This window comes from Phacochoerus africanus, chromosome X, assembly GCF_016906955.1.
Source record: "Phacochoerus africanus isolate WHEZ1 chromosome X, ROS_Pafr_v1, whole genome shotgun sequence".
Classification (NCBI taxonomy): Eukaryota; Metazoa; Chordata; class Mammalia; order Artiodactyla; family Suidae; genus Phacochoerus; species Phacochoerus africanus.
The window spans coordinates 75852008-75878979 of record NC_062560.1 but is presented as its reverse complement, the minus strand read 5'-3'; the positions used below and the strand labels follow the sequence as shown (position 1 = coordinate 75878979).

The window sequence follows — 26972 nt, the reverse complement described above, 5'->3', positions numbered from 1 at the left end:
AATAAATGCATTAATCTCATTTGTGAGGCCATCTAATCAACTACTAAAAGCCCCACCTTGGGAGTTTACATTGTGGCTCAGTGGGAATGAATCTGACGAGTATCCTTCAGGATGCAGGTTAGATCCCTGGCCTTCCTCAGTGGGTTAAGGACCCAGCATTGCTGTGAGCTGTGGTATAGGTTGAAGACAAGGCTCAGATCTGGTATTGCTATGGCTGTGGCTTAGGACAGCAGCTACAGCTCCAATTCGACCCCTAGCCAGGGAACCTCCATATGCCAGGAGTGCACTCCAATAAGAAAAAAAAAAGTGCCCTACCTCTAAATACCATCACAAAGAGAGTTAAATTTCAACACATGTATTTTGGGGGGATATATATCATATATAACTTTAAAATAAATTCATATCTAGACATATGATAACAAATTGCAGAATTCTGTACAAACAAAAGATTTTTAAAGCATTCAAGATAAGTGTCAAAACCATCTATGTAGGGAAGAAAATTATATTGTTTGATAGCAGATTTCATTTCTCTCCTAATGAAAGCCAGAATGAAAGGAGAAGCCACAAATAAAATAATTATAAATTGGCCTAAAGAAGTATTCTCATCAGAAATCTGGAATCCGAGGTGATGTTGAAATATGTACAAAGTCCTTGGGGGAAATAATTTTTTAATTTGAATCCCATCTCCCCCAAAATTATAATTAAAAATGAGGGTAAATATTTTATCATATGAGAAAAACAAATTATTTACTATCAAGCCTCTCACTAAACAAATTACTAAAGAGGCTGTTTTTCATGAAGAAGTAAAAAAGCCTTAGGTGAAAGTCTGATGAAGGAGGAATATGTAATAATATAATTTAACTAAATAGGTGGATAAAAAGATAATAAAATAAAATCATATTACTACAAGCAACAAAGCATTAAATAATAAATAATTCAAAAATAGGTATAATTTCTCATATCAAGAAAAGTTGTATGGGAACACATCCATTAAAATATGTTTAGACCTCTCTATGGAAAATCATAAAATAATTTCTTAAAAAATACTAAAATATACCTTTAAACAAAAAGAGAAAAAAGCCATATATAGGAATAAGAAGGGTTAATGTCAAAAGACTTAAATTTTTCTGAAATTAATCTGAAGATTTGGCATAAATTAACTCTAAATTATATAAAGGTACTTCATGGATGCTGGTTTTATAAAGTATGAAAATGTATATGGTAAGCAAAGGCCAAGAATTTCTAAAAATAAAACACTGCTGAATAAGAATAACAATGTTGAGGATAACTACTTATTAGCCATCAATTCTATTATATATTTACAATGATTAAGCAAATGTGGTATGTTGTTCCATGGACTGACAGATAACCCAATAGAATTTAATAAGAAGCTCAGACACAGACCCGTGAATATATAAAATCTTGCTATGTGGCAGCAGCTCAGAGAAAAAATAAATTAAATATTTACTAAATGACAATAGGTCAATTGGTTATACATGTAGGAAAAACAAAAGTTTGCCAATGTATTATACGTAGAACCTAATAACAGGGACATTAATATATCTCTGTGTTCTTTGACATGTCTACTAGAAAACATGTATAAAAATATCCAGTGATAAGTGAAAGGTTAAATAATTTGTGGTACTTTCTTTAGAAAGATTTATGTACATAGAGCTGTGAAAATGAACAATCTATGACCTTAGTCATAAAATATAAAACAGTCTCAGGAAAATTATGGAATGAATATGTGATATTTAGGTAAAGCTCTAAAATATATAAATTTTAATAATGTATTTTAGAAATATACATATATATCAAACTAAAAGAAAAAGAAATTTTATTTTTCAAAGAAGCAATGACAAGTAAAAAAAATCAAAGGTATTTATATTTTGGTATAAAGGAAAGATTTATATAGAAGAGAAACTTCAAAGGCAATTGTAGTATTCTATTTCTTAAACTGACAAACAACTGTCTATGTGTTTTATTATTCTTATATTAATGTATTTTTCATTCTTCCCAAGGAGGAAATATTTTATGATAAAATTTAGTTTTTAAAAAATGCCGTACTGTTGGGTTGCAGGAACTGTGCAAGGCAACAAGCAGATAGAACAGTAAAGAGACTATTTTAATAATCTAGGTTACATGTGAGTATGTGAATTATGGCATAAATGTTAGTAATGGATAAGGATAAGAGAAATACTTAGAGGGTAATAGCAATGGAACTTGATGATTGCAATGTCAAACATATCAGTCAGGATCCAGTGCAGAAAATAAAGAATAACCAGATATTTTAAGAAGGAAAAAAAAAGATTTACTACAAACAGGAGAAGATTAAATGAACATATTCTAGACTGGGCCTCCTGAAGTGACTCAAAGAACAACAGAGAACTCATCCATTAAAGAAGATTCTACCTTTAAGAGAAAACTAGAACAAACTGGATCTGTATGCAGGAAGTGGTCATTGCTTCAATCATCTCTCTCCAGAACTAGATTATAGACAACCAAAAGTTGTTGTTCAGGAATTGGGAAACAATGTCAATAATGCTGTCTTTAACCATCATTTTTTGTACCCATTCCACTAGAGAAAGTACTCTAGAACAAGAAGGTATCAGATTTCCAAATTGTATTTGTGTACACGAACACCTCAGGGTCACATAAAAATGTCCAATGCCTTATTTTCCTTCCAAATCTCATGAGAGTGCATCTAATAATGAAAAAAATATAATAAAATTCATAATAAACAGACCTATTTTCATGGAGGGCTTAGAATCTTTTTTTTTTTTTAGCTTTTCACTCTCTAAGGAAAAAATGGCATAAAAATTGAGAAAGTCTGTTCAAAGAAAGAATTGCAGATAAATGATTCTGTGTCTTGCTAAGTAAAAGTAAATAAACAGAGTAAATGATGATTCTAATAAGCTGAGAGGCAAAAAGCAACCATATGCATTCTTGCTGCAGATTTGCTTGGAAGAACACAAGAAGCATCCAAATGCTTCAGTCAGCTTCTCAGTGTTTTCTTAAAAATGCCCACAAAAGATTGGCTTCTTAAAAACTGTACCCAAGCAACTTTTTTGAGCAACTTAGTGTATAGTAGTATCAAAACTGACATAAAGGGAACAGCATCTATCACAATGAATTTAAAGCATCTATTTTTAACATTTTATGTTACACCTACTTGTATGATATCCAGGGTTAGATATCTATTGCCAAGACCAGCTCAGCAGGTGAGGGCTGAAAAACGGGCTCTGTGAAACTTAAGAAAAAGTTAACATAAAACAAGACACAGAGACATTTACCTTAATCAAAGTGGGAACCAGGGGACTCAATGTCTCAAGGACCAAAAGCCCCACCTCAAGAAACCACACTGCTTTTATTGTGCTCTTTAAGATTACATCAAGTGAGGAGGGGGCTGTAGGTGTAGGATATAGTTTTTTTTTTTTTTTCTTTAAAGTCACATAGCTGGTAGATGGTTAAGCTTTTACTTTGACCTTTAGGCATTTAACAATCATTAGCATTGAGGAAGATTTGTGTCAGCTATCTATGCATAGCATCTAGAGAATCACCATTGTTCTTCTGCAGATGCCAGCCTGCCTATCTGTGGCAACCTGGAATGCCTCTTCTCCTTGATGATGCACATCCTGCTAACAACCCCTCATAAACCCCTTAGGGTCATGAGGCTCATTTTCCTCTTATTCTTAGCAGGACATATCATGCTATGCAAATTGTGTGCCTATTTGCACAGGTCCAGCATGCCTAGACGAACGCATTATGTCCTTATTCAGGTGACCGCATGAATAACTTATGCCTTTAGGTCTTTGTTCTTAAGCTTAAGTTATTTTCCAGCACTGCAACTGTTTTTCAAACAGAAATATAGGGTAAAGGTAAAGCATGACATGATGGCATTTTCAGCATAGAAAACAGAAGCAGAGAGGCTAAGAAAATATTGTAGAAATATGTCTCCCAACAATCTATCAGTAAGTTATATATATACATATTTGAAGTTAAATAGTAGGTTAGACGGAAATATAGATTTTCATTTTCACCATATAGGTATTAGTTAAAAAATAAGAAAGAACAATATTACCTATATAGAATCTCTACAATGAAACAATAGGAGAACTGTGGAATATAAATGACAGAGAAAGGGAAAAAATGGGGTTGTATACAAAAGTTAAGAAATCTTAAGTTTTAGGTGTTCCCCGGTGGCTCAATGGGTTAGGATGAAGTATTGTCCCTGCTAGGGTGCAGGTTCAATCCCAGGCCCGAGAATTTCTGCATGCTGTGAGTATGGCCAAAAAAAAGAAAAAAATCATTAAGTTTTAAAAAGAAGTGGTGGTCAAATTTTTCCAACTCTTCAGGCTAAGCATTTTAATGTAAAGAATATTTTATAAAAGTCTTGGTGACTTTAGCTAGAGATGTTATAATGGAGAAAGTGGGCAGAGGAGTGAGTGAGAGAAAGGAAGTGTATATAGGGTTAGTTTATGCTTTCAAGAAGTGAAATGGGAAGGGCAAAATGGAAAAAAGTATTGGTGAGAAGTGTGTGGTTAAGATAGGTTTCTTTTATAACAGTAAGGATAGGAGGAAGAGATCAGTGGAAGGAGCTAGTGAAGAAGAAAATTTTGAAGTTATTGGGAAAGTACACACTGAGTGATGAAGTCTGAAGAAAAATGTGAGAGCCCAGATAAGATACAATAAAAATAAGTCTTGGTACATCTTAAATGATTTAAGCTGCTACATGTGATACATATGGCAAATACTACAAAAACAAGTCACATGACAAGACAAATTGTATGAAACTTACCCTTAATTAGTGAAAGATAGTGTCAATAAATCATGTTTATGTCCCATCTTTTTCCCTCTGTGCAAGGATGAACTTTCATTGTCATTGTCCTCAACAGGGCGAAGGGAATGCAATTGAAGTTGGCTGTCCTAATCTTTGGTAATCCATAATCACATTACAAAAGTACCATACCAAAGTTTTCTCCATTCTATATTAGTTGAGCTAATAGAATAAGTAAGATTCGTGAGTTATGAAATGCTTAATATACCATGTGTTTCAAAAATTCCAGTGGAAATAAAAACTGATTTAAAAAAAAATGAATCCTAAACATCCCAAACTCAAAATATCCACCATATAATCTCCAATGTTATGCTTTGTTAAAAAAAAAATATATATATATATATATCACTCTTAACTGCACCTCAGTTTTATTTGAAAAAGAAATAGCACAATGTAGAAAGGCATTTGAGCAAGTGTGGGCATAATTTTATTGGCTCAATATTTCCTATCCCATAGCAGTCTGTGAAGATCGACCATCCATGACATTAATCTAGACCTTAATTTACCTTAATAAGAAAAATATACATCCAATTGATTTGTTATTATCAGTATCCTTAAGTGACTTTGTAAGTCAAAATAATTGCAACCTCAGAGAAAAAAAGAAAGTACAAAGGAAACTATTTCTATTAAATTTTAGTATAATGTATACGTTATATTTGAATAATGAAAACATCTTAGTCATGAATGTCTTTAAAACACTCTCAAACAATATCTTTTTTTTTAGTTTTCTGAGGAATCTCCATACTGCTTTCCACAGTGGTTGCATGAATTTACAATCCCACCAACAGTGTACTAGGGTTCCTTTTTCTCCACCCCCTCTCCAGCACTTATTGTTTGTAGACTTTTGGATGATGGCCATTCTGGCTGGTGCAAGGTGGTACCTCAGAGTGGTTTTGATTTGCATGTCTCTAATCATGAGTGATGTTGAACATCTTTTCATGTGTTTCTCGGCCCTCTGTATGTCTTCTTTGGAGAACTGTCTGTTTAGATCTTCTGCCCATTTTTGGATGGGGTTGTTTGTTTTTTTGGTATTGAGATGCACAAGGTGTTTATGTATTTTCTAGGTTAATCCCTTGTCGGTTGATTCATTTGAAAATATTTTCTCTCATTCTGTGGGTTGTCTTTTTGTGTTGTTTAGGGTTTCCTTTGCTGTGCAGAAACTTTGAAGTTTGATTAGGTCCCATTTGTTTATTTTTCTTTTTATTGTTATACTCTGAGAAGATGTTGCTGTCGTTTATGTCAGAGAGTGTTTGGCCTATGTTTTCGTCTAAGAGTTTTATAGCGTCTGATCTTATATCTAGGTCTTTAATCCATTTGATCCAGCAATCCCAGTCCTAGGCATCTATCCAGAGAAAACCACGACTCACAAAGACACATGTACTCCAATGTTCATTGCAGCACTATTTACAATAGCCAAAACATGGAAACAACCTAAATGCTCATCGATGGAGGAGTGGATCAAGAAGATGTGCTACATATACACAATGGAATATAACTCAGCCCTTAAAAAGAACGAAACACCAGCATTTTTTACAACATGGATGGACCTAGAAACTATCACGCTAAGTGAAGCCAGGCATACAATGAGACACCAACATCAAATGCTTTCACTGACATGAGGAATCTGAAAAAATGACAGACTGAACTTCTTTGCAGAACAGATGCTGATGCATAGACATTGAAAAACTTATGGTCTCCAGAGGAGACAGTTTGGGGAGTGGGGGATGTGCTTGGGCTGTGGGATGGAAATCATGTGAAATCAGATTGTTATGATCATTATACAACCACAGATGTGATAAACTCATTTGAATAATTTAAAATAATAAATAAAACCAAAAAAATAAAAATAAAAATAAAATAGATAGGGCAAGCAAGAAAAAAAATATCTTTTTTTTAACAGAGATAAGCACTCTTTTTCTTCTAAAGCAATTTAGGTAGACTTGAAATATTTACTGAATTTTTCATTCAAATATCATGGTGTTTATTTCTTCAGGGAAATTTATCTTTATCCATCAGTAAATTTTTATGATTTCATACCTAAAATTCTTGCATATCTCTTGTTAGCTTGCTTTAAAATCACTTAAAATGTTTTAGTTATTTAATAAAATTATTTTATTAGATTTTATGTAAGAATGCCACTGGATTTTTATGTGGCTTTGAATAAAATTTTATTACTGTGATTTATGTTTTCTTCTTAAAATTTGTCAATTGATTCTTCATTTACAAAGATATCTCATGTTTTCCAAATCCATCATTCTTGCACTTGTCTTATAGAGTTGGTTAGAGCTGTAGGTAAAAGATTAAATATTAGTGGTAATAATAGACATAGTTGGTCATATTTCTCTCTTTAATGGGAGTTTTCTAACATATTATTACTGAGTAAAATTTTGTTAGATCTCCTTTATCAGCTAAGAAAATGTCCTCTTCCAAGTTATCTTATCTCCCCCCTCCTTTTTTTTGTGCCCACACCTAAGGGATATGGAAGTTCCTAGGCAAGGGTTTGAATCAGAGCTGTAGCTGTGGGGCCTGCACCACAGCCAAAGAAAAAACTCCAGATCTGAGCAGCATCTGTGACCTACACCACAGCTTCTCTCAATGCGGGATCCAGATTCTTAACCCACTGAGTGAGGCCAGGGATTGAACCTGGATCTTCATGGATATTAGGTGGGTTCTTAAACCGCTAAACCACAATGGAAACTCTCAAGTTTTCTTAGCTTTTTTTTAACGAAGTTTGTGCTTGCATTAATTTGTGTTAAATTTAATCAAGTAGACTTTAATGGAAGACATGTATTGATATAATTTAATGATTTTTATTCAATATTTTTTGTAGTCAAATGCATAGAGCATTACATAAGTTTAAATCCTTTTTTGGATTCCTGAGATAAATCTCATTTGGTTATGATGTATTTTTAATATATTGCTTTGACTTATTAATATATCATTTCTAATTTTTGCACTCAGGCTTATAAGTTACTAAGATAATAGTTTCTTTTTCTTATTATTTGTCATTTTTTAAAAATTGTGTACATTTTAACCATTTTAAAGTGTACAAATAAGAGAGATGTAAAACATTAACTGGAGTTCCCATTGTGGCTCAGAGAGTTAAGAACCCGACCAGTATCCATGAGGATACGGGTTCGATACCTGGCCTTGCTCAGTGGGTTTAAGGATCCAGCGTTGCTGCAAGCTGTCACAGACATGGCTTGGATCCAGTGTTGCCATGGCTGTGGTGTAGGCCAACAACCGCAGCTCCGACTTGACCTCTAGCCTGGGAACTTCCATATACTGCAGGTGCAGCCCTAAAAGGGAAAAAAAAAATTCATAGTGTCATGAACTATCAACTCTATATAGACCCCAAAGATTTTTATTATCTAAAGTAAAAATCTACACCCAGGAGTTCCCGTGGTGGCACAGCAGTAACAATCCGAGTAGGAAACATGAGTTTGGAGGTTTGATCCCTGGCCTTGCTCAGTGGGTTAAGGATCTGGTGTTGCTGTAAGCTGTAGTGTAGGTTGCAGATGCAGCTTGGATCTGGCATGGCTGTGGCTGTGGCACAGGCCAGCAGCTGTAGCTCTGATTAGACCCCTAGCCTGTGAACCTCCATATGCTGCAGGTGCGGCCCTAAAAAGCCAAAAAAAAAATCTACATCCGTTATTCAGTCATTTCCCATTTACTCTTCCCCTTGGTCCCTGACAAACACCTGCTCTCTTAAGGTATGCCTTTAAATGTTCTGATATTTGATATAAATGAAATCAATCATATGTTACCTTTTGTGTCTGGCTTCTTTCATGTAACATAATGCCTTTGAGGTTTTTTTTTTTTTTTTTTTTACAAAATAGCATCTATATGTATTATACTTTTTTATGGCTTAATTATATTCCCTGTATGTGTATGTCACATTTTATTTATACATTCACCTATTAAGGGACTTCTGGGTTGTTTCCTCCTTTTGACAATATAAATAGCACTGCTATGATTATTTGTGCACAAATATCTAAATACTTGTTTTCAATCTGTTTGAATATATGCCTAGTAGTGGAATCATTGGGTAATGTGATATTCTATTTAAATTTTTGAGGAACCACCAAAATATTTTCCACAATGATTACAACAGCTTACATTCCTAACAATATCCTTCCCAACACAACATCATTTTGTTTTATTTTGTTTTGTTTTGTTTTGTTTTTTGATGTAGCCATCCTACTTAGTATGTGGTGGTATATCATTGTGTGGTTTTTTTAATAATGATTTTTATTTTTTCCATTTTAGCTGGTTTACAGTGTTCTGTCAATTTTCTACTATACAGCAAGGTGACCCAGTCATACATACATGTATGCATTTTTTTCTCACATTATCATGTTCCATCATAAGTGACTAGATATGGTTCCCAGTGCTATGCAGCAGGATTTCATTGCTTATCCATTCCAAAGGCCATTGTGGTTTTGGTTTTCACCTTTCTAATGACAACTGATGTTGAATGTCTTGTCATGTGCTTATTGGCCATTTGTATATCTTCTTAGAAAAAATGTCCAAGTCCTCTGCTCATTTTTAAAATTGAGTTGTTCATCTTTTTGTCGTTGAATTGTATATATTCTGGATACCAGACCCTTATCAGATATATGATTTGCGAATATTTTCTCTCATTCTTTAACTTGTCTTTTCACTTTTTTGGTAATTTTCCTTTGATACATTTTTTTCCATTTTTTATGAAATACAATTAATTTATTTTAATTTTTTTCTTTTGTTGCTTATGCCTTTGGTGTCATATCTAAGAATCTATTGCTACATCCAAGGTCATGAAGATTTATCCCTTTATTTCCTTCTAAATGTTTTATAGTTTCCTCTTATATTTAGGTTATATTTCCATCCACCTTAAGTTAATTTTTGAAATATCTTTTTTTTTTTTTTTGGCCTACCTGTGTCATATGGAATCTTAAGGGTCAGGGGTCCAATCAGAGCTATAACTACCAGCCTACACAATAGCCATAGTACATAGTAACACCAGATCCAAGGCACATCTGTGACTTACACTGCAACATGCAGAAATGTCAGATCCTTAACCAAACTGAGCAAGGTCTGGGATTGAACCTATATCCTCATGGATATTAGTTGGGTCCATTGAGCCACACTGGAACTCCAAGTTAATTTTTATACAGGATGTGAGTTATAGGTCCAACTTTGACCTTTTGCATGTCACTATCTTTCCGACTGTTATAGCACCATTTGTTAAAGAGATTATTCTTTCTGGAAAACCAATTAACCGTAACTGAAAATTCCTGCACTCTTGATTCTATTCTATTACTCTATATGTCTATCCTTATACTACCACCACACTGCTTAGGAGTGGGATTTGAAATTGTCAAACTTAATTCCTTCGAATGTTTTAAAAAAATTTTTTTGGTGATCTGGGCCTCTTTCAATTCTAGAAGAATTGGAGCATCAACTTTTCCATAACACTTTGCTTAACCACGACCCCATGTGAAATAAAAATTAAGCCATAAATGAAAGTTCAACTAATTTTATTGTTTAAAGTTGGTTAATTTCATTCTGGCTACCAAAGTCATAACAATTAACTCAAATTAATAGAAAACTGGCATAAAAGTGTTCCTAATCACACAACAGCTAAAACCCAAACTGGGATTAAATACCCCACTATGCATACCTAATCTCAAAAATTTATTATAGAAAAATTATTTGCCAGAGTACTACTAGCAACAGCTTAAAATTCGAAGGATTTGTGGTGCTTTATACCCCTCTGGAGGAACCTGTTCTACAGTCAATTAACCTGAATAAACCTCATCAACCCTTACTAGTTGAGTCTACATACCACCATCTTTAGCAAATCCTAAAAAGGAACAATAGTAAGCATAACTATTATACATGCAAGCATTAGGTCAAAGTGGAACTTATGGGATGAGAATAAATGGGCTGCATTTTCTATTTAACGAACACATTTACTACGCAGAAGTTTTTTATAAAACTAAAAACCAAAGGAAAATTTAGTAACAAATTAAGAATAGAGTACTGAATTGAATCAGATCATGAAGCATAAGCACATCACCAGTCACCCTCCTTAAGTACTATATAGCCACTTGCAATATATTAAAAAGTATTAAATATATGATAATCATAACAAGGTAAGCATACTGGAAAGTGTGCTTGGATTACCAAAGTATAGCTTAAACCAAAGCACCTAGTTTATACCCAGGAGATTTCAGAATTTAGGGAAACTTTGAACCAAATCTAACCTAATCCTCTCACAGATTCAACAATTATAAGCATAATAAATAAATCATTCTCCCAATATCTAAAGTATAGGAGATAGAATTTTTAAAAAATATCTGATGCTACAAAGAAAGTACCATAAGGGAATGATGAAAGAAGCATTAAAAGTAAAAACAAAAACAAAAAACAAAAACAAAAACAAACAAACAAAAAAAAACTAAGCTTACCTATTTTACCTTTTGTATAATGATTTAACTGGTAGACATTTAACAAAGGTAACTTAAATACCCCAAATTCAGGTGAATTACTTATGAACAGATTATTAGAACAAATTCACCTATGTGGCAAAATAGAAGATTTATATGTAGAGAAAACAAATCTAGCAAGCCTGGTGATAGCTGTTTATCCAGAAAAGAATCTTAGTTCAACTTTAGAAATTACCCCAAATTCATATATTGCAATGTATTTTAAAATGTTAATCTAAAAATGTAAAGGGTTTTAGAAATAGGATACAATCATACATAGAAAGTAAAAATAGACAACATTACAGTTGGCTTAAAAGCAGCCACCAATTAAGAAAGTGTTCAACACCTCACACCATGCACAAAAATAAACTCAAAATGGCTGAGACACTTAAATATAAGACAAGACACCATCAAACTTCTGGAAGAGAACTTAGGCGAAACATCCTCTGACATCAACCTTACAAATGTTTTCTCAGGTCAGTCTCCCAAAGCAACAGAAATAAGAGCAAAAATAAGCCAATAGGACCTAATCAAACTTAAAAGCTTTTGCACAGCAAAGGAAACCGAAAAGAAAACAAAAAGACATCTTACAGAATGGGAGAAAATAATTTCAAATGATGCAAAGGAAAAGGGCATAGTCTCTAAAATATACAAGTGACATATACAACTCAACAGCAAAAAAGACAAAAACCCAGTTGAAAAATGGGCAAAAGACCTGAAAAGACATTTCTCCAAGGAAGATATACAGATGGCCAACAAGCACTTGAAACAATGCTCAACATCCCTGAGTATTAGAGAAATGAAAATCAAAACTCCCATGAGATACCACCTCACACCAGTCAGAATGGCCATCATTAATAATTCCACAAATAACAAATGCTGGAGGGGGTGAGGAGAAAAGGGAACCCTCCTGCCTGTTGGTGGGAATGTAAGCTGGTACAACCACTATGGAGAACACTATAGAGGTACCTTAGAAAACTATACACAGAACTAGCATAAGACCCAGGAATCCCAGTCTTTGGCATATATCCCAACATATCTTTCCTTAAAAAAGACACATGCACCCTCATATTCATTGCAGCACATGAATACACAATAGCCAAGACATGGAAACATCCCAAATGTCCATCAACAGATGATTGGATGAGGAAGATGTGGTATATATACCCAATGGAATAATACTCTGCCATAAAAAGAATGACATAATGCCATTTATAGCAACATGGATGGAACTAGAGATTCTCATCCTGAGTGAAGTAAGTCAGAAAGAGAAAGACAAATACCATATGATATCACTTATATCTGCAATGCAATACATGGCACAAAGGAACCTTTCCACAGAAAAGAAAATCATGGACTTGGAGAATAAACTTGTGGTTGCCAAGGGAGAAGGGGAAGGGAGTGGGATGGACTGGGAGCTTGTGGTTAACAGATGAAGACTATTGTCTTTGGAATAGATTAGCAATGCGATCCTGCTGTGTAGCACTGGGAACTCTGTCTAGTCACTTATGACAAAGCATGAGAAAAAAGAATGTATACATGTTTGTGTAACTGGGTCACCATGCTGTACAGTAGAAAAAAATAAAAGGTAAAACAAAAAAAGATAGTGTTCAAACTCAACTTATTTACCTTAATATCAATAATAGTTAAATCAATTCCTAGTTTAATACTGGACTAATCTACTAATAGGAGCAATAGCGTCAATATGAGTAATAAGAAATACTTCCCCTAGTATAAACTTATATCAGTAACTAATACCACACTCTGGTCTGAACTTACATCATACAGGACTTTCATTGTTGAGCAAACGAAACAGAGGTTCATAAAACTTAAAGATTTATTACCAGAGGTTCCCTAACAAAATGTTTATAATGAACATTCTAATACTCATCATCTCCATTATTCTAGATGAATGAAATAAAACTAATTGAACAAAAAGTATTGGGTTATATACAATTGTGAGAAGGACCAATCGTTGGACAATATGGCCCATTACAACATATTACCAACACAGTTAAAGTATTTATTAAAGAACCACTAAGACCAGCCATATCTCCTATCTCCATATTTATTATTTCACCTATTCTAGCTCTAACCTTAGCCTTAACCATATGAATTCCCCTGCCTATACTGTATCCCTTAGTTAATATAAACTTAAGAGTATTATTCACATTACTTATATCAAGCCTAGTCATCTACTCCATTCTATGTTCTGGATGAGCTTCCGAGTAAAAATATGCACTAATTGGGGCCCTATAAGCAGTAGAACAAATAATTGCATATGAAGTAACACTAGAATTTTTCCTCTTATCAATCCTTCTTTTTTTTTTTTTTTTTGTCTTTTTGCTATTTCTTTGGGCTGCTTCCGCGGCATATGGAGGTTCCCAGGCTAGGGGTCTAATCGGAGCTGTACCCACCGGCCTACGCCAGAGCCACAGCAAGGCGGGATCTGAGCCGCGTCTGCAACTTACACCACAGCTCACCGCAACGCCGGATTGTTAACCCACTGAGCAAGGGCAGGGACCGAACCCGCAACCTCATGGTTCCTAGTCGGATTCGTTAACCACTGCGCCACGACGGGAACTCCTCAATCCTTCTGATACATGGATCATTTACATTTTCAACTCTCAACACAAGAATATCAATAATCTTCCCATTCTGACCTCTAGCTATAATATGATTTATTTCTACCTTAGCAAAAACCAATAGAGTTCCCTTTGACCTAACAGAAAGAGAATCAGAATTCATGTCAATCGTCAGTGTAGAATGTGCAGCAAACTCACTTGCCATGTTTTTCCTAGTAGAATATGCAATCATCATAATAAATATTCTCAAAGTAATTTTATTTCTAGGCAATTCTACAATCCTCATATAATAGAATTATATATAACCAACTTTATTATCAAAAAAAACTCTTATTAGTAGGTGATTAGTAGGGCCCAGGTATTGGTATATGATGCATTGGCAGTTTGGATAATTAGATCTTTGGAATAGAAGCCTGTGGGAAATGGTATTCTGTTAATGTGAGACTTCCAACAATGAGGGATGTTATGATAAAAGGTATTGCTTTAAATAAACCTCTTATTTTTCAAATATTCTTTTCATCATTTAACCTTTGAATGATAGATCCACAGCACATAAATAATATGGCTTTGAAAAAGTGTGTATACAGATATAGAAGAATGTTAAGTTAAGCTGGTTAATATCAGCTGTCTCTTTTATGAGGCTTAATTGGCTTGAAGTGGAGAAAGCAACAATTTTTAAAATATCATTTTAGGTGAGAGCACATATTACTATATATACAGTGGTAATTGCCCCTAGACAAGATGTTATTATTTGAATAAATTTATTGTTTTCTATTAGAGGGTAAAAGTGAATAAGTAGGAAAATGCCTGTTACAACTATTGTACTTGAATGGAATAGAGCTGAGACAGAGGTGGATCCTTCTATTGTTGAGGGAAGTCATGGATGAAAGCCTAATTGGGTGGATTTTCCATTGCATCTAATAGGAGTCCCATTATGGCCAAGTTGGGTTAATCTGTAGATTAATTATTAAAATTTGTTGTAAGTCTCATGCATTTAAGTTGAATAGAAATCAACCTATGCTATTGATATAATGAATCCAATATTTCTGATGTGATTATATAAGATTGCTTGAGGAGCAGCTATATGTGCATCTGTCATCATCCAATAAGTAGGAAAGATATAACTGAAACTCCTTCTCATCCAATAAAATGTTGGAAAAGGGAGTTCCCTGATGGCCTAGTAGCTAAGGATTTGGCATAGTCAATACGGTGGCTCGTTTTTACTGTTGTGGCTTGGGTTCCATCCCTGGCCTGAGAACTTCTGCATGCTGCAGGCACTGTCAAAAAAAATGTAAAATGTTGTTGGTAGTAACAAGGATTAGCATTGTGATAGAAAGGAGTAAATATTCAAAAAATTGGTTGTGTTGGGATCTGAGTGTATACATCCTATTGAAACTCTATGATAGAGCATGCAAAAAATAGTGATACTGGTACAAATATTATTGAGAAATAATATGTTTTGAAGCTAAGTGATGATTTTATGGTTTGGATAGTGATTCAATGTCATTTTAAAATAATTATTTCTTGTCTTGAGTGGATAAATATTATTTTGGAATTAAACTGGTAATGCAATCATATGAGATAGTAGTTTTTATGTAGGATGGATATAAATTACTTTTGTAGATATTGGAGTTTGTTATTACAACTGGTAATGTTAATATAAACAGTGTAACTATTGTAAAAGTAGTGAATGAATTTATTAATTTTATTTGGAGTTACATTGATTTTTTTGTTCCTAAGACCAATGGACTACTACTGTCTTTTAAAGGTTTTAAAAAGCCATATTGTTAAATATTGAGAAATGAATAAGCAGTTCTTGCATACTTTTTTTGGAAAATAAGAAGGCTTATATTACTAGATACATAAGCTGGTGTTTTTCATAATCTATATTTACTGTATAGGGATCCCAAAACTACTTGAGGATTCAGTCATTCGAATTGAAGGGATAATAGGTGGAGAGTTATAAGGACATTTTCTCATGTGAATGATGGTTTAAAATTGTTAACATGGTATGTATATTTACCTCTTTGTGTTATAATTAGCATGTATATAGAGTATAAAGCAGTAATTACTATATCAATTCCTATTAGGATAAAGGTAATATATGATCATGATAAGGATGATATTAGTACAAATAATTCTCCAGTTAGGTTAATAGTTGAGGGTAAGGCTAAATTTGTAAGGCTTGCTAGTAATCATCATGTTGCTATCAATAGAATTATTGTTCAGCTATGAATTCATTTATAGCTTGAGTTTGCTAGGCAGAATAATCTGGATGATGTGAGATATAGGCAGTTATTAGAGCAGTGGCTCCTATATGGCTCCAAGGTGTTTGGATAAGCACGGCCACAATGATTAGCGCTATGTGACTAACTGAAGAGTATACAATGAGTGATTTTAAATTTGGTGTAAACAAATTGAGCTAGGAATAACAATTTCTCAAAAAGACTATGATAAAGGGGTATGATTTGAAAGCTTTTATGGCTTAAAATTGTTTTAATCTGTAACATACCATTCTCCAATTTTAAGTAGTACAGATACAAGGACTATAGATCCTGCAGCAGGGGTTTCTATGTGTTGTTTAGGTAATCAGAGATGAAAGAACTAGAGAGGCATTTTTCCTTTAAAAATATTATTCATGCTAGTCATAAGAAAATGTTAGATCAGGACCTGTATATTGTCTGTGTTTGACATTGAATTATTAGATTTAGTGAGTGAGTTCCCATTGTGGCTCATTGGGAGTGAGTCATTTAGTGAGTGAATTCCCATTGTGGCTCAGTTAAGAACCTGACTGGTATCTATGAGGACTCAGGTTTGATCTCTGGCCTCACTCAGTGGGTTGGTGATCCAGCGTTGCTGTGAGCTGTGTTGTAGGTCAGCAGCTATAACTCTAATTCAACCCCTAGCCTGGGAACTTCCATACTCTGCAGATGCAGCCCTAAAAAGACCAAAATAAATAAATAAATTTAGTAATTTAGTGAACCTGTAGTGTTTTGGATATATACTAGTGTTACTAAGAGTGGAAGGCTCTTCAAGAGCCTGAGCCCACCTCTATGGAGCTCTTCATTTGAATTCTTAATATACTAGCACCAGCTGGAACAGTACTTACTCATCAAGGGTTTAGGTTTTTGTTTCTCAGAGTTCTCCTCCAATCTTCTGTTTGCATAACCCCAATCTCTTCCTTTTGTTCTGTAGGTGATGGCTGCTTCCTGCACTTACTATCTGTGTGACCTAGGTGTTCCTATTTTTCCTGTTAAGTCTTTAAAAATATGCTTAATCTACAACCTATGTTATTTTATTAAATTTCCTCTGTTGAAATAATTCTTGTGTTTTTATTTCTCCATGTGGATCCTAGTAAGAAGAAGGAAGACATGTCACATTTGAGCTACTAACAGAGAATTAATATATTCTGAATGGAATATAATGGCTGAAAAGCCAACATATAATGATACCTTTATATTCACCCTATGTCATCTTTTCAATCATGAAATTCTGATAATGTCAATAAAAAGGTTACAAACCATATATCAGTATTACCAGGTCTACACTATTTTTGAAAGAAACACTCTTGAGAAATATATTTATATATATATATGGCAGGGACAAAAACACTTCCTACTCCTTTTTTCCTCAAAAAGAAGCTGAAGAAGTCAGGTGGTACTTCTAATATTAAGATGTTAATTGCTATAACTGTTTTGGCCTTAAAAATGCATGGAAAGTCTCAGCTCATGAAATTTTGGAAACTTATATACAAATTGATATATACTCCAGAAAGTTAAATGTAGAAATTTAATTTGAATCATTGTAACAAAGTACTATTTTAGGTCTCTGTGTTTAGCCTGATGTTTTTATGTAATTTATATTCTTGATAATACTTCTAAAAATGAAAGTCAGTACAATACAAGACAAACCACTTAGAATAACATGAGGTAGTAATAGAATGTGAGTTAAAATTGTTGCTCAGTGTGTATGTCATGTATACACAGAAATTTTAGAAAATATGAACCTGCAAAATGCATATGAAATGCCATATTGGTATTCTTTAAATAAGTCGTATATTTTGAAGAATTTATGTGATTCAATCAAATGTAAGAAAAAACATAATTGTATCAACTATAAATGGACAGTGTAGTACATAAACTCAACAGATACTCTGAGTATCTGCTAGCTTTGAGCATGAGGTAATAGAGACAATGAAATTGAGGAGAGACTGTTTTTAAAATAATTTCATTGCTGTTGATTCTTTATAAATCATAACTATTGAAATGATTAGCTATTCTTATAGAATGAGAAAATTGGAATTATCCAATGGACACTTAAAAATATTTGAAGTGGAATTTTAATTTCACTATAAGGATTTACCTTTTTTATTTAACAAATATATGCAGTTAAATAAATAGCCTCCATAGGATTTAATTTTATAGTAAGTGGGGATTTTATATGTTATGACTTTTTGTTTGCATGGAACAGAATATGGCTTTAAGCCAGTGTTTTTCAATGAGGGAAGTATTGGCAGTTGGGAAAATACACTTTTTTTTTTTTGATGGACACTTCATACTGTACAATTTTCTCAGTCAGTGCAGGACAGGTAGAAGACTCATCAACATCCACACCAGGATGAAGACTTGGGTGAGGAGTGTGAGACACTCATATTGGGTGCACGCATTGATTTCTCAGGACTAGAGTTAGAGTGAGGTGATTCAACCTCTAAGGTGAGTCACACTTAACATGTGCAAAGTCAGCTCTTTTTTTGATGTTTTATTGTTCTCCACAAATTTTTTGGCATTAATTTTGTTTTAAAAATAGTGCCTTAAATAGTATTTATCTCAATTACTGAGTTCTTACCTAGGATCCCTTAAATTCTGTACCCAAAGTAAGTGCTTTCCCTGCCCAACCCTAGCCCCATCATGCCCTACTCACTAACTGCTGTTAAGGCTCCCTAATAATTTGGATAGACAAAAATGCACACAGACATATGTAAAAGCATCATAGGATTCCACTTTTGATGGACTATCAAATAAATAAGACAACACAGGATCAATAAACATCTAGGAAAAACAGCAGAGACAAAAGTAACTTGAAAGTCTAGGAAACAAAACCTCTAACATGTTGGAGTTTCTTAACAGGAACAATCTGGTTAGGACCCTGCCAGTGAGATGGGATTAAACTACATTCATTTCCAGTCTTTTTGTCCTCTGTTCAGGATTATAATTAGAGCAGAGAGCAACTAGTTGTCTAAATTTGTGTTACTTCCCTTGGCTAAAAGAGAGTGAGGCTTCTGATTACAATTTCATGAGACACATAATGGAGAAGGAGTAATTCTTCAAAGAAACTGAAGACTTTTTTAGGAAGAAGAAAGTAATTTTGAGAATACCTGGAAAACTGATCTAGGGAACATAAAAGGACTGGAATATATTATCAATTTGCCTATTTGTTACTTTGTTTGAATTTGATCTCAGTAAAGCACAGACATATTAATTCTCAATATGCTATCATATCATCAAAGATACAAAATGTTATAGTGGAAAGAATTTTGAACTTGTTCTTTCTTGGGACTTCTGCATAATACCCAGGGCACATTAGTCAGGTCATTTAACCCTTAAGTCTTTCTGTTATTATTTGTAAATGGGGCTAACAAGGTCTGCCAAGTCTATTTTGTGGTATTGTGAGAGCCAAATGAGATAAAAGAAACAAATACCCTATGTAAGCTGTAAAAGTAGATATTAAGTAATAAAATGCAAGAGTAGATAAAATATTAAATAATAATAATGCTCATTAGTAATCAAGAAAATATAGGATAAATTAATGGTTAGCTACTGCTTTACATGCATTAGTCTGGCAAATAGTAAAAAGAATATTTATTGCTGGCAGTAATGAGCAGAAAGGAGAACAACGCTGATGGAAATGTGAGCTATTAGATCTTTTTGGGAATTTGATGTGCCAACATTCACTTCTAGAAATCTGTTTAGAAATTAAAGCACCAGCACATGAATATGTATTTACAAGAATGGTTATGTTAGTTTCTTCCACTCTTAGTGGTAGAAAAACTTGAGAAAAAAAGTTAATTCCTGTAATAATAGATGGAAAAATAAATTGTATTATGTCCACAGTATATAATTTAATTGATAGGAATTTACAGATAAAGAGTACAAGGGAACTTTACAAATGGTGCAAATGTTCTATATCTTGAAATGAGTATATGTTACATAGGTATATGCATTTGTCAAAACCTATCTAAATGTACACTTAAGATGTGTGAATTTAACTGTGTATAAATTTTACATCATATAAAAGGGAAATGAGTTATGAAAAAAAACCCTCAATTTAGGAGATAGGCTTTAAGCAGTGGTAGAAATTAGCAGTTCTGGATCTGCCTTCTCATAATACTTTAAAATTTTCCTGATGACTGATAGACTAATAATATTGAATTTCTTTCTTGTGCTTACCTACCATACACACACACACACACACACACACACACACACACACACACACACACATACATATTTATATATATTTATGTGTGTGGAGTGTCTGTTCAAATTATTTGTGCATTTTTTTTTGGTATTTTAGGGCTGCACCGGTGGCATATGGATGTTCCCAGGCTAGGGGTCGAATCAGAGCTTTAGCCACCAGCCTATGCCAGAGCCACAGCAACACGGGATCTGAGCTGCATCTGCGACCTACACCACAGCTCACGGCAACACCAGATCTTTAACACACTGAGCAAGGCCAGGGATCAAACCCACAACCTCATGTTTCCTAGTTGGATTTGTTTCCACTGTGCCACGATGGGAACTCCTTCTTATGTTGAATCCAGTGGTTCCACAGTGACATTACTAGTCATTTGTTCAATTTCTGAATGCCAAATTGAGATGAATATACTCAGTTTGCATTGTCTACTTGAGCAACAGAAACTGTCTCCCTTGTCCAAGAAAGTAAAGCATGACCAATCTGGAGTGAAATCCAAGAGATAAGTGTCATCCTCCAAGGTTAAATGACGAAAAGATAGTAGACCCATTATAGCACCTATATAATCACTTAATTCACTTATATGGCACATATAAAAAACAGATGGACAGTGACAGTTGATAATGGACTACTGTACACTTGATGAAGTCATAGCCTTAATAGTATCCTCTGTGCTGGATGTAGAATCTTTCATGGTGCAGATTAGTATAATCTCTGGCATATGTTGGCAACTACTCAGGTATCATGATTTCTTAGTTTTTATTATTAAACGTATTAAAAATACTACTTACTAATATGTGGGAAGGGCAACAGTACTTACGTATCGCCTTACTTTAGATCAGTGTTTACTATACTACTATACTACTGTAACAACATTGATCCCAAACAATTTTGATATTCCTCAGAATATCTCTCCATCACACTATATCAATGAATTGGTATAGTATGGAGCACAGATTGGTATGAGAGAGATGAAGGTAGGAAGTCAAGTTATAGTCTCCTAGAGTTCATATGAGAACTAATGAGGGCTTGAACTAAGCCAATATATGGAATAGAACAGACAGATGGTAAAAATGGAATAGATTCAAGAGATATTTAGAATATTAATATCTATAAGACATTATAATGAGTTGAATATGGCGTACATGAGAAGAGGAAGATTTCTTGATTTTATTGGTAATGATGCTCTAAATTGAGGTAAGAAATAAAGACAAAATAAGCATTCTTTGAGCATAGTAGCATTCAATAGTCATTTACTGAAGGAAGCAAGTTAAATGAGTATAAAATATCTGTAGAAAAAAAGGGATATGATATAAAAAAGTGGAAATAAAATGTACTTTTGTTTGATAATTACTATTCTAAATTTATTCAGTTATTATAAAGAGCTATGTTTGTAGTCACTATCCATCAACAATGTATCTCAAAATACATTTTTATAGGTCAGGAATCTACTCTTAAATAAAGGGTTCATAGGATTAACATATAGAATATCACTCTGGCTGACCTCCTAGCATTGAAAATGTTCATAATATTTCATCAATTTTCTGACATTTTTCTGCAGTTTATTTGACTGAATGCTAGTATATACACTTGTATTCCCCCTTCACTTTCTCAAGTTAGATTTAAAAAATAAATCTACTACTACCAATTGCAAAATCTTCTAAAGATAAAAATGGTAATATATGGCACAAATGAAACTTTCCACAGAAAAGAAAATCATGGACTTGGAGAATATACTTGTGGTTGCCAAGGGGGAGGGAGAGGGGAAGGAGTGGGATAGACTGGAAGCTTGGGGTTAATAGATGCAGACTATTGCTCTTGGAATGGGTTAGCAATGAGATCCTGCTGTGTAGCACTGGGAACTATGTCTAGTCACTTATGATGGAGCATGATAATGTGAGAAAAAAGGATGTATACATGTATGTGTAACTGGGTCATCAAGCTGTACAGTAGAAAAAAAATAATGTATAGGGGAAATAAAAAAATGCAAACTGCTTTAGTCAAAAATGTAAAATATTCTCAAGATGAATGAACTATTAACAGATTTGAGCACAATTTAAACTCTGTGGCTCTATGACTACAATTCCATATTTGAAATGAAGTAAAAATATATGGCTACTAAGGAAGTGGCCAAGATGGTAGAATAGGAAGAAACTGAGCTACTTAATCCCATCGGCACACCAAAATTATAATTATTTACAGATAAACTACTGATGAGAAAAAATATGATAATCTGAAAAGATATCCCATAACTAAAGATATAAATAAGAAACCAAAATGAAATAGGTAGAAAAAGCAAAGATGTGGTAGAATCAAGACCCATAATCCCAGGTTCATGACCCACAAATGGGAGGATAATTACTACAGCAGAGGTTCTCTTAAAGGAGTGAGTTGCCTGAGCCACACATTGGTTTCCCTAACCCAGAGGACCTGCACCAGGAATATGAGTCCCAGCATATTTGGTTTTGAAAATCAGTGGGTCTTACTTTCAGGAGACCCAGAGAGCTATGAGAATATAGAGACTCCATTTTGAAAGCTGCACACAAAATCTCACATTACACAGGACCCAGGGCAGAAGCAATAATTTGAAAGGAGCCTGGATCAGAACCACTTGCTGATCTTGAAGATTCTATCAGAAAGGCAGAAGGCAGTAAAGACTTGCCATGGGAATGTCAACACTGGAAACAGCCATTTTGGGGATCTTATTCTAACACATGAACACTGATAGATATTCCCTTTAGTTCATTAGCATGAGGACCTAGCCCTACCACCTGGCCTGTTGGCATCAGTACTAGGACATTTCAGGCCAAACAACTACACATTTGGATATGTACCCCTATCTATCAGCAGGCCTACTCTTATAAGACATCCTGAGCCCATAGCCACACAGTGCCTGGGAATCAGTGCTGTCTACTGGAAGGTCTAGGACATGGCCTCATATACCACTACACCAGAACTAGCTAGAGAACCAGGGTGCCCAGCATCCAAGGACACTGAGTCCTAGATTTGCCGATCAATGGGTCAGCACTACCTTGGAACATCCTCATCCATCTGTGGATAGACACATGCCTCAGGGTCATATGGACCAAAATACCAACTCCAGAATCCCAAGGCTTTGCATCCAGATATCCCAAGATGGGCTGCACCTACTAGGGTACTGACAATAACCCCAGGATGCAGTCTCATTCACCAATGGGTGAGAACCAACTTCGGGACAACTTGGGCCCTAACCTTGCCCAAAGATGGGTTAGCACCACCACCAGGACAATTGCAACCCTCAGTCAGCTATCATGGGAACTGACTCCACGTATCAGTGAACCAGCACTGGCCCTGGAACCCCCTTGGGCCTTGGGCCTGCTTACCGACAAGTCTACATGAGCTCCAAGACACTTTGAATCCCTTAGCCAGGAATTCCTGAGGATCTCCTTACCCTAAGATCCAGTCCCCAACTTGGTCTAACACAAGTTTTGTGAGACTTCAGATTCCAAAGTCCATTGTGTCAGGCACTGGCCTTACTTACCAGCAGAATGACAGTAGATATAGAATCACAACCCCATAAGTACTCACTCCAGAACCTGGATATGACTACTAATGCACTGGCAGTAACCCTGGAATCCCCTTCAGGGACACACGGCCAGCAGGTTTGTTACTCAGCCCTTGTCCTCCATGGGCAGCATCCTCCATGCAAGACAGGTACTGGCAACAAAGATAATCTAGGGGCCAGCCATGACCAACAGACGATCCTAGTCAGCTTGCCATAACAGAAGGACCCACGGAGTCAAAATAGGGAAGACCACTAGAGTATATAGCTCTCGTGACTAGAGGTGAGTGCACTACTGGGATGTATAGGAAACCTTCCACAAAAGCTACTACTCCAAGGTTGGGAAATATAACCAATCTACCAAACACATACAAATAAAAGTAGAAAATTAGACAAAATTAGACAAGATAATAGAGAAGTAGACTCCAAATGAAGAAACAAGATAAAATCACAGAAGAACTAAAAGAAGTGGAGATAGAAAACCTACCTGATAAAGAGTTCAAGGTAATGATCATAAAATTGCCCAAAGAACATGGGAAAAGAATGGATGAATACAGAAAAGTTTAACAAAGAGTTAAAATACAAAAATAAAAAAGAATTGAAGAATACAATAATTTAAATTAACATAGACTAGAATAAATCAACAGATTAGATGATATAGGGGAATGGAATAGTGAGGTGGAAAACAGAATGGTGCAAATAAATGAAGCTGAAAGAAAAAAGGAAAAATAATTACAAAAATTGTGCAGTTTAAGAGATTTCTGGGACAACATTGATCATAGTAACTTTTGCATTATAGGGATTTAAGAATAAGAGAAAGGAATGGGGACAGAGAACATATCTGAACACATAATAGCTGAAAATCCCCCTAACCTGGAAAGGAAACAAACATCCAGTTCTGAAAAGTACAGAGTCTCAAATAGGATCAACCCAAAGAAGACTGCACCAAGACAAACAGTAATTAAAATGGCAAAAAGTAAAGAAAAAGAGATAATCTCAAAAGCATCAAGGGAAAAGCAACAAGTTACATATAAGGGAACTACAATAAGGCTGTCTACTGACTTTTTACCAGAAACTCTGCAGGCCAGAAGAGAGGCAAGATATATTTAAAACTGATTAAAGGAAAAAATATCAACAACCAAGAATAATCTACTTGGAAAGGCTTTTCTGCAGATTTTATGGAGAGATCAAAAGTTTTACAGACGGAGTTCCCATCATGGCTCAGTGGTTAATGAATCTGACTAGGAAATATGAGGTTGCAGGTTCAATCCCTGGCCTCGCTCAGTGGGTTAAGGATCTGCCATTGTTGTGAGCTGTGGTGTAGGTCACAGATACGGTTTTGATCTGGCATTACTGTTGCAATGGCATAGGCTGGCGGCTACAGCTCTGATTAGACCCCTAGCCTGGGAATCTCCTTATGCTGTGGGTGTAGCCCTAGAAAAGACCAAAAAAAAAAAAGTTTTACAGACAAACAAAAGATAAGAGTTCAGTAATACCAAACGAGCTTTACAAAATATGTCAAAGGTAGTGCACTAGTAAAAAAAGAATAGGCTACAACTAGTCACACAAAAATTATAAAAGGAAAAAGATCTTTGGTAAGGACAAATATACAGTAAAAGTAACAAATCTTCCACAACTAGTAGAAGGTTAAGAGACAAAAATACTAAAATAATCTACATTCACAAAAAGAAGTTAAAGCACACACAAAACAAAAAGATGTAAGCTATGCAGTCAAAAACAGTAAATGTGGAGTGGGAATAAAAATACAGGGTTGTTGAAACAAGTTTGAACTTAAGAGATCAACAACTTAAGATAATCATATATATAACATCTTATGCAAGATTATATATTGCTATAGATAAACCTTATGGTAACCACAAGACAAAAATCTATAATAGATACATACACAAGACAAAGAAATACAAAGTTAGCACTAAAAAGAGTATTGAATCACAAGGGAAGTGAACAAAAGAAAAAGAAAGGAATGAAAAAGAGCTACAGAAACAATCAAAAAGTAAATAATAAATTGGCTAAAAGTACATATATATCAATAATTATTTTATTTTTTTAATTTATGTATTTATTTATTTTTTGTCTTTTTGCCATTTCTTTGGCCACTCTTGCGGCATATGGAGGTTCCCAGGCTAGGGGTCGAATCGGAGCTGCAGCCACCAGCCTACGCCAGAGCCACAGCAATGCGGGATCCGAGCCACGTCTGCAACCTACACCACAGCTCAGGGCAATGCCGGATCGTTAACCCACTGAGCAAGGGCAGGGACCGAACCCGCAACCTCATGGTTCCTAGTCGGATTCGTTAACCACTGCGCCATGACGGGAACTCCTAATAATTATTTTAAATGTAAGTGGACTAAATGCTCCAATGAAAAACATAAAGTAACAGAATAGATATAATAATGACTCATATATATGCTGCTTGTAAGAAATTTACTTCAGATCTAAAGACACACAGATTCAAAGTGAGTGAATGGAAAAATATATTCCCTGTAAATGGAAACAAAAAGAAAGCTAGGGTAGCAATGCTTGTGTCAGACAAATACTGTAACAAGAGACAAAGAAGGACATTATTTAATGATCAAGGGATAAATCCAAGAAGAATATGTAATAAGTGTAAATATATATGCATCTATTGGATAGAATCTAAATACATAAAGCAAATAATATAACATATATAAAGGGAAAACTGACAAAAATACAGTAATAGTAGGGGATTTTAATACCCTATGTACATAAATGAATATTTCATCCAGACTGAAACTCAGTAAGTGAACACTGGCTTTAAATGACAAACTAGACAAGATGGAATTAATGGATATTTTATACACACACACACACACACACACACACACACACACACACACATATACCTATATACATAGGTATATATATATATGATATTTCTCCTGAAAGCAGCAGCAGAATGCACATTCTTTTCAAGTGCACATGGAACATTCTCCAGGATAGATGACATGCTAGTCTGCAAAACAAGCCTAAGTAAGTTAAAGAAATTAAAGTTGTATCAGCATCTGTTTCAACCACAATGTCATAAG

General features: G+C 34.6%; 1 pseudogene; it reads right to left on the bottom strand.

Annotated features, from left to right (window-relative positions):
• Positions 1-12655: 12655 nt before the first annotated feature.
• LOC125118067 (NADH-ubiquinone oxidoreductase chain 5-like) lies at positions 12656-15389 on the bottom strand (annotated as a pseudogene).
• Positions 15390-26972: the final 11583 nt, after the last annotated feature.